This window comes from Suricata suricatta, chromosome 8 (assembly GCF_006229205.1).
Source record: "Suricata suricatta isolate VVHF042 chromosome 8, meerkat_22Aug2017_6uvM2_HiC, whole genome shotgun sequence".
Classification (NCBI taxonomy): domain Eukaryota; kingdom Metazoa; phylum Chordata; class Mammalia; order Carnivora; family Herpestidae; genus Suricata; species Suricata suricatta.
The window spans coordinates 9929317-9938726 of NC_043707.1; positions in this window are offsets into that span (position 1 = coordinate 9929317).

Genomic DNA, 9410 nt, shown 5'->3' on the forward strand with positions numbered 1-9410 from the left:
CCAGGCTTTGGCTGGAGGCTCTTATCCTCAGAGAGGGCTTCCCTGGTCACTCTGTCTAATGGCACCCTTCTTCGTGGTGCCCACTCCAGGCCAAGCATTAGCACGCCATCCTGTTTATTCTCTTCACTTCCTAAAGCTATTTGATTTTTTTTAAGGTTTATTTTTGAGAGAGAGAGGGAGAAACCATGAGGAGGGGAAGGGACAGAGAGAGGGGTAGACACAATCGGAAGCAGGCTCCCAGCTCTGAGCTAGCTGTCAGCACAGAGCCCGATGCGGCCCTCTAATCCATGAACCGTGAGATCGTGACCTGTGCTGAAGTCAGACGCTAATCAACTGAGCCACCCAGGCGCCCCTCTCAAGTTATTTTAATGACTCATAGGTTTATGTAGCCTCTCTGTCCCCCTCCAGGGAATCTCAGCTCCCTGGGCGCAGGGCTGCAGCATCCCCAGAGCCTGCACCAGGGACCAGTGCCCAGTAAGGGAACTCTACCTACTTGCCTGGGAGCTTCTCTGGGGGGGGGGGGGAGATTCCAGATGCTTCGGATTTCTTCCTCGGTTCTGCAGTTAGGCCAGATCGGAAATCGGATCTTGGGTTTGCGCTAAGGGCCCTCCCCCTCTTAAGCATTATCTAGCTGCAAGCCAGGAGTCTGCATAACCCCCCTCCCCCATCTGCATGGAAGGGGGAGGGGGAGGTGCTGCCATGCTCCAGGCTTGCCCAGAAGGGCAGCCTGCGCTCACCTTTCCAGCCCAGAGGCCTTTTGGCTTCTGATGGTGATTACCTGAATGAGGCATTTTTAACTGCACAGTGGAGAGCTTATCGGCAGGGGACCCATTAACACTGGACTAAATGGGAGTCACCAAGAGGGAATGAAGCCCCAGGGACATTCTGAAAGCTTTAGCAGAGGGTAGGGCCTCCTCTGTCACCGCGGCTTCCCCAGGCAATTAAGCGGGCAGCAGACATGATTGCTGCTCACTTAGCATCTCCAGCCTCTGGTCTCAGTGGCCACCTGGAACTGTCTGCCCGCAGCCTGCAAATCCATCATCTGCCTCCCAGGCTCCCTCCCATGCTTCCTCCATCTCTTCTTCCTCCCTTCTCCCTCCCTTTCCTCTCTCCTTTCTTTTCTTCCTTCCTCCTTTCTCTCTTTTCTTCTCCCTTCTCCTCCTAACCTTCCTTCCCTCCCTGCCCGCCCCCTTCCCTGTCTAAGAACCTGACAAAGGTTCGCTGCATTCCCCACTCTCTACCTCTCATCCCTGACAACTCACCCTCTCTATCCCTTTCTCCTGCATCTGGCCCTCTTCTAAAATCTGAACGCTCAAAGTGACCTACTTTTGCTTTGCAGGTGTTGGCCATGGCGCTGTGGCTGGATGATTGAGAAACGGGCAGAGGGGTCCAGCAGACAGGAACAGTGGGCCCCAGAGGTTACCGGGCGGGACTGGCGGAGGCTGCTTGCAGATTTTCCAGAAGCTCCTTGGGCAGCATCCACGGACCTGGAGTTCTTCACCTGGAGTGCTTTAGGCATCTCTTTTGGCAACAAACTGAACCGAAGCTTGGATTTCTATAGTCACGGTGCTATGTTGGACCCAAAATTTACTGAGTGTTAACACGCCATGTGAAGCGATGTGATCCAAATAGGAATAATCATGATCACTTCAGCAAAGCTCTGTGCACACACCATTCCATTGAAATGCTCCCCAAAGCCCTGTGAGATGGGGATGATTTGTGCCCACGTTTCAGATGAGGAAACGGAGAGGTAGAGAGGTTAAGTTGTACTCGTTCTTAAAGGACAACTGTGTGGGGTGAGATTTATAATCTCCATTTTATTCATGAAAACCCTGAGGCCCAGGATCAAGATCACACAGCCAGTAACTAGGAAATCCAGGGCTTAGCAGCAGTCCCCAGGGTAGGCTCTGCCGGGCTGCAGCGCACAAATAAACAAACAGCATTTGCAAAATTTTTAAGTTCAGTTGTGAGGAGAAACATTTACTCATCCAGCAACACGGTTTCCTGCACAGCAGGTGGGGATTAGATTGAGCTGTGGTTTAGCAGACAGCAAACTGGACCTCACAGTGCTCTCTCTAGCCACGCCCCTTCCCAACGTGACTGCCCTGCCCCCATCAGGAGGCGGAGTCTAAGGCCCCACCTCTTGCATTTAGGAGAGAGGTATGCCCTCCCCATGCCTGCCACCTCAGCTGGCAGTTGGCCACCCCCAGAAACAGCAGTGTGGCTAAACAGCGGCTGACCGTGGGGGCCTGAGGGGAGCGCAGGTGAGAACAAAAGAACTACCAGCTGAACTCGGCCCCAAATGCCAACCACGTGATCGTGAGCACACGAACCGCCTCTCAAAGTGTAAGTTCTCCAGCCCAAGGGCATCAGCATCACCCAGGCACCCGTTCGAGATGCAGATTTTCAGACCCACCTTAGAACTATTGGATCATATCCATGAATTCAGCAAAGTTGCAGAGTACAAAATTAACATACAGAAATTGGTTGCATTTTTATACGCCAATAATGAAGCTACAGAAAGAGAAATCAAGAAACTGATCCCATTCAAAATTGCACCAAAACCCTAAAATACCCAGGAATAAACCTAACCAAGGATATAAAAGAACTGTGTAGTGAAAACTATAGAAAACTTATGAAGGAAATTGAAGAAGACACAAAGAAATGGAAAAAGATTCCATGCTCATGGATAAGAAGAATAAATATTGTTTAAATGTCATTATTACCCAAAGCAATCTACACATTCAAGGCAATCCCAATCAAAATTGCACAAGCATTCTTCTTAAAGCTAGAACAAACAATCTTAAAATTCATATGGAACCACAAAAGACCCCGAATAGCCAAAGTTATATTGAAGAAGAAAACCAAAACAAGGGGCATCACAATCCCAGACTTTAGCCTTGACTACAAACCTGTCATCATCAAGACAGTATGGTATTGGCACAAAAAAAGACACATAGACCAACGGAAGAGAATAGAAACCCCAGAATTAGACCCACAAATGTATGGCCAATTAATCTTTGACAAAGCCAGAAAGAGTGTCCAATGGAAAAAAAAGACAGTTTCTGTAACAGATGGTGCTGGGAGAACTAGACAGCAACATGAAGAAGATTGAATCTAGACCACTTTCTTACACCATACACAAAAATAAACTCAAAATGGATGAAGGACCTGAATGTGGGACAGGAAACCACCAAAACCCTCGAGGAGAAAGCAAGAAACAGCCTCCTTGACCTCAACCGCAGCAATTTCTTACTTGACTTATCTCCGAAGGTAAAGGAATCAAAAGCAAAAATGAACCATTGGGACCTCATCAAGATAAAAAAACTTCAGCACGGCAAAGGAAACAATCAACAAAACTAATAGGCAACCGACAGAATGGGAAAAGATAGTTGCAAATGCATATCAGATAAAGAAAGAGCTAGTATCCAAAATCCAGAAGGAACTCACCAAACTACACAGCTGAAAAACGAATAACCCAGTGAAGAAATGGGCAGAAGACTTAAACAGAGACTTCTCCAAAGAGGACATCCAGATGGCCAACAGGCACATAAAACGATATTCAATGTCACTCATCATCAGGGAAATACAAATCAAAACCACACTGAGATACCACCTCACATGTGTCAGAGTCGCTAAAATGAACAAATCAGGAGACTATAGATGCTGGCGAGGGTGTGGAGAGACGGGCACCCTCCTACACACTGTTGGTGGGAATGTAAACTGGAGCAGCCACTCTAGAAAACAGTGTGGAGGCTCCTCAAAAAATTAACATTAGAACTCCCCTATGACCCAGCAATAGCACTGCTAGGGATTTACTTAAGGGATACAGGAGTGCTGATGCATAGGGGCACATGTACCCCAAAGTTCATAGCAACACTTTCAAGAATAGCCAAATTATAGATAGAGCCTAAATGTCGATCAACTGATGAATGGATCAAGAAGATGTGGTTTATATACACAATGGAATACTCCATGGCAATGAGAAAGAATGAAATCTGGCCATTCATAGCAATGTGGATGGACCTCGAGGGTGTCATGCTAAGCGAAATAAGTCAGGTGGAGAAGGACAGATACCATATGTTTTCACTCAAATGTGGAATAGGAGACACTTAACAGAGGACCATAATGGAAGGGAAGGGGAAAAAATAGTTAAGGGGGGGGAGGGAGGTAAACCACAAGAGACTCTTAAATACTGAGAACAAACTGAGGGGTGATGGGGTTAGGGGAGAGGGGAATATGGGTGATGGGCATGGAGGAGGGCACTTGTTGGGATGAGCACTGGGTGTTTTATGAAAACCAACTTTACAATAAAATGAAAAAAAAAAAAAGAACTACTGGATCATATACCCTGGAAGTAGAGCTGAGTGACCTTTTTGTGGGGGTAAAAAGAAAGCCCTCCAGGTGACTGTGGAGCAAGCTAAAATTAAAGACACACTACACCGAGTATGAAGTGTTATTTTAAGTCACTAAGCTTTGGGGCCGTTTGTTACCCACCACATGCTAACTGATACAGATGTAGAAGATGAATTCACCCATGCCCTTGAGATGCTTAAATTTCATTAGGAGAGCTAAAACATTCTTTTTAAAAAAATGTTATCTATATTTGAGAGAGAGGGGGAGAGAGGGGGTGAGAGAGAGAGTAAGAGTGAGCACAGGGGAGGGGCAGAGAGAAAGGGAGACAGAATCTGAAGCAGGGTCCAGGCTCTGAACAGTCAGCACAGAGCCCAATGCAAGCTGAAATGCATGAACCGTGAGATCATGACTTGAGCTGAAGTTGGAGCTTAACTGACTGAGCCACACAGGCACCCCTCTTTTTTTTAAATGTTCAGTCATTTTTTTTTGAGAGACACAGAGCACACATGGGGGAGGGGCAGAGAGAGGGGGATGCACAGAATCTGAAGCAGGCTCTAGCCTCTGAGCTGCCCTCACAGAGCCTGACATGGGGCTCGAACCCATGAATTGTGAGATCATGACCTGAGCCAAAGTCAGATGCTCAACTGAATGAGCCATCCAGGCACCCCAACATATTCCTAAACGTAAAAAGTCTTCAACGTGTAAGGCAAGATGTCAAAATTACAAACCAATGTAAGATTGCATGATCATAATAAGAACCAACATTTATTTGTTTACTTTTAGGGTTTTCTTTTTTTTTTTTTAAGCAATCTCTACACCCAACATGGGCTCGAATTCACAACCCCAAGATCGGGAGTTGTATTCTCCACTGACTATGCCAGCCAGGTATCCCTGAGAACTAATATTTAAATGAATGCTTACTATATGATGCCTGGCTGTAAAGGGCTTTGCAGTTATGTTACGAAGTCCTTAGAAGAACTCTTTGAGGTCGGTGCTATGCATATGTTCACTTTATGGATGGAGAAACTGAGGCCTAAAGAAGATAAGGGCTTTGTCTGAGGTCACTTAACCAGCCAGTGGCAGAAAAGGAAGCTAACATAGGTGTGTACCAACTCTTTTTTTAAATGTTTATTTATTTATTTTTGAGAGAGAGAGAAAGGAAACATACACAAGTAGGGAAGGGGCAGAGAGAAAGAGGGAGACAGAGAATCCCAAGCAGATAGAATCTGTACTATCAGGGTGGAGCCCAAGAACCTCATGAACCTCAAGATCATGACCTGAGCTGAAGTCAGACATCAACCGACTGAGCCACCCAGGCACCCAGATGTGTATCAAATCCTTAGCTCCGTGCTCTTAGGAGTGTAGGTTCCAAACCCTAAGTGCGCTGCAGAAAGCATCCTGCAGACTTCCAGAAGGAGAGGCTTGTCATTTATTGCAGAGGCAATCAATCCCTGTGTTGACTTCAAAGGCCCAGCATGCGAAGAGGGAAGGGAAAAATTTCAGGCAGGGGACGAGCTGGGGCAAAAGTGGAGAACAGGCAAGCCTTAGGAAGAGGCAGTCCTTTCATTGACAGAAGAGAGTGTTCTGGAGAAGGACTGCGGCAGAATTTTAAATTGAGAGAATTACAAAGATCCAGCATTAATAATCTAGTTGGACACTGGGTGTGGAAAGGTTATTTGCAATATTAAATTATTAAGCTTAGCACTAACCGAATGTCTTCTGCATTCCGGGTAGTGTGGTCTCTGAATCGGTTTCCTTCCGCCATTGGACCATATATGGTTTGAAGGGATTGGATTTGAAAGGGTAGGGAAAATATTTTCTTGTTGTTTTAGTTTGAGCTCTCACCAAATTTTTTTAAAGGTGTTTTTTCCTTGAAACTTATTGAGAGTGAGACCATTCTCTTTCTGCTTTCCTGTCCTTACATATCGGCAGTCAAAAGAGGGAATATTTAAGTATCTTACGTGATCAGCATTCTGATGTTCGCCACAGTGAAGATCCTGTTCTTGTGCCCAAGGAATTTAGCAATCTAATTGGACACTAAATGGTTTGGCTCAAATTCTAAGGACCATTAACAAGACAGAAGAGGGGTGACTGCGTGGCTCCGTCCCTTAAGCATCTGACTTTGGCTCAGGTCATGATCTCATGGTTCATGAGTTCAAGCCCCTGCACTGGGCTCTGTGCTGACAGCTCAGAGCCTGGAGGCTGCTTCGCATTCTGTGTCTCCCTCTATATCTGTTCCTCTGCCATTTGCATTCTATCTCTCTCTCTAAAAAACAAATAAAGACTAAAAAACAGTTTTTTAAAATGACAGAAGGGAAGTATCTGTGCAGGCTGGAGGCACCAGAAAGACCTTCCCAGGGAAAGTCAGTATTGATGTAGAAGGAAAAATCAGTACCATATGCAGTATGTTAGGGCCATCCTTAGTATCATTTAGAAGACACTCAGATCCAATTTAGAAAAACAGGAGACAGCCCTTGGCCTAGAAATTTTTAGGCAAAGGGCTGTCTCCTGTTTTTCTAAATTTCTTGGCACTTTTCACTCTGAAGTAGCAAAAGTGTTTTACCTCTTGGATTTGTTGGAGTGCTTGCTACTTCATAAAGGATTTTGAGTCTCTGCCAGCCTCAGAGGAAACGAGTGCTGGAATCAATTGGTGATGTCTGCCCCAGGTGTGGAAGGAGCCAGGGTGAACTACATGTACGACTTCTTTCTCACACACTTTTCTCTGTGAATTACAATAAAATACCCGTTTTCCCAGAAAAAAAAGACATTAAAAAAAATACCTGTTTTCATAGAGCTAGGGAGTTGAAATCTTTAACTAACTGGATTCCATGCCTTGCTTTCGACTTTTAGGACAAAGGCACATAAGAAAAATTGAACATATAAATTTTTGAAGAGATTTTCCCCATACATTTCTGTTCACCTTGTAAGGTTTAATAGATGGAGGCAGAGATGGGAGGATAAAGAGACCACGTTATGGAGCCAAGAAGGCCTGTATTGAGATCTGCAATTCCCGGGCGAGGTTCCGTGACTCTGGAGCAGGGAGTCAGGGAAGTCGCGCCTGATATGGGCGAGCAAGGTCTTTTATGGGTGCAGAAGTTCCGGGTTTGAGCTCAGGTGGGCCAATAGCCACGTAGGGTCTTCTTTGGATGGTGGCAGGATTCAATTGGCTGTTTGCTTCGGTGGGGAGGGGGATGCTGGAATTCCATGGTGAGGCATTACAGTTTGAGACGGTCCAGATTGAGAGTGGGGGTCGTCAGTCCTGGTGGCGCCTGGATCTGTTATCTTGCCTACAATAAAATGGCCACTGGTGTTTTTCAAATGGCTTGGGTCATCCCAGGTTTGCAAGTAGGGGTTGTCAGTGTTCGCAGCTTTCCACATCAAAGTGGCCGCTCAGTTGCTTTCCTATGGCAACTCTTACACACCTAGTTAAGTTTTAAATCTCTCTTTTTTTTTTTTTTTTTTTTTTTAGTGTTTATTCATTCCTGAGAGAGACAGAGACAGAGAGTGAATGAGTGAGCACGAGCAGGGGAGGGCTGGAGAGACAGAGGGAGACACTGAATCCGAAGCAGGCTTCTGGCTCTGAGCTGTCAGCACAGAGCCCGACGCGGGGTTGGAACTCACAGACTGTGAGATCGTGACCTGAGCTGAAGTTGGATGCTTAACTGACGGAGCCACCCAGGCGCCCCATCTAGTTAAGTTTTAAACTGATGTCCTATACTTTACTTAGAGTATTATAAGCTGATTCCTTTATATTCTGAAAGATGAACATGAGGTACCAAAAAAAATCCTGTATTATTCAGGATAAAGTGTATATTTGTATAAATACCAAGCTGTGTTCTGTTGAAAACATGTATTCTTAGATGAATATCTATTTGCATTAAGAAACACTCATTTAGGGATGTAGTTACTGGCGACAGTGGTGTTAGGTGATTCTAAAAGTGTGTGATTCTAATTAATGTTAGATTGCAACTCTGTTTGGAGGATAGAAATCAGGAACAGAAGTGGGTGACCAGGAGACAATTTTTTCTTGGGTGGACACCACTAACAAGAGGAATGGGGTGGAGGTTAGTAGGCTTTCCATAGCGCAAAACTCTGGGAGATGCCATTTGAAACAAAATGTGTCCCACAAATGAAACGTTTCATGGATTCACTGGTCCCCTTGTGTAAATTATTTGCAACACAGTGAAGGGCTTCCTGTCCTTCCATCTAAGTCAAGTTCAAGTTCAAATGCAATTTCAGTTCAGCTCAACAAATATTTATTTAGCACGTACCAAGTGTCTTAGTCAAGGTTTTCCAGAAAAATAGAACCAATAGAATATATATGTGGGTTATATGTAGGATGGATGGATGGATTGATTGATTGATAAGAACTGACTTGATTGTTGGAGGTGGAGCGGGGAGAGACCCAAGAAAGCCATTGATATAGTTCCAGAACAAGTCTGAAGTCCGGAGAATCAGCAGTGCCTGTGATTTTAACTCCTAGTCCAAGGACAGGAGAAGATCAGGGTCTTGGCTCCAGGAGTCAGGCAAAGATAGCAAATTCTCTCTTCCTCCACCTTTTTGATCTATCCAGGCCTTCAGCGGATTGGGCAATGCCCACCCACCTTGGGAAGGGTGGTCTGCTTCAGTTGGATGCTCATCTCATCCAGAAACCCTTACAAACACATTCAGAAATAATGTTTAGCCAAATTATCGGAGCACGCCTGTGATTTGGTTAAGTTGATAAATAACACTAACCATCACACCATTGTGTTTGATCCTGAAAATACAGAGGTAGATAAAGGTCTCTCATCTTGCCGGGGAGGGAGCTCTCGGCACAGTGGGGGGAGGACGCCTGACAATTACAATACAGTGTGATGCCCATCCCATTAGTACCCAGAGATGTGCTTCAGGATATGGGGGTACAGGCAAAGGGCACCCAGCCTAGCCAAGGATAAGGGAGCAGCAAGGGATAGGATTTCCTGGAGATGATGTTTGGGCTGAGTCTTAAAGGATGGGTAGGAGCTTAGTGGAAAGCTGCCCCAGGCAGAAAGATCAGTGTGGCCGAAGGCAAG